This window comes from Octodon degus, unplaced genomic scaffold (assembly GCF_000260255.1).
Source record: "Octodon degus isolate 3935 unplaced genomic scaffold, OctDeg1.0 scaffold00031, whole genome shotgun sequence".
Lineage (NCBI taxonomy): Eukaryota > Metazoa > Chordata > Mammalia > Rodentia > Octodontidae > Octodon > Octodon degus.
This window is the reverse complement of record NW_004524607.1, coordinates 695,586-696,033: the sequence shown is the minus strand read 5'-3', so window position 1 is coordinate 696,033 and position 448 is coordinate 695,586. Positions and strand designations below refer to the sequence as shown.

The window sequence follows — 448 nt, the reverse complement described above, 5'->3', positions numbered from 1 at the left end:
ATGCTATTTTCATAATTTTAAACATGCTTCTGTTGAATAATGAGTATTATAAGCAAGTAGGTTACTTGCTCATTGCTGTGACATCTGACATAAAGAGTTCAGAAGAGAATAGGCTTATTTTGGCTTGTAGTTTCAGAGAGTTCAGTCTATGTTTTGTTCCAAGATAAAAATAGCAGAAAGCTACAGCAGAGGACAGCTGGTTACCTCATGACAGCCAAGAAGAAGAGAGATGGTGAGAGAGCCAGAGAAGAGAAAGCTGGGGACCAGATGTCATTGCCAAGGTGAAACAATAATCCCCTCACCCACTTTCTTCACTGGGGCCCAGGTGGTTTCCATCATTTCCTGCCTCCTCATAGAGTAGATTCATCCACTGATGAAGTTGAAGTGTTCAGGTCCAAGCACTCCTCCAATCACTGCTGCGTTAGAGATCAAGCTCTCAGTCCACACG

General features: G+C 42.9%; 1 pseudogene; it reads left to right on the top strand.

The window, feature by feature from the left end:
* The first annotated feature begins 207 nt into the window (after window positions 1–207).
* Window positions 208–448, top strand: part of LOC101570118 — a 41,445-nt pseudogene continuing 41,204 nt past the window's right edge.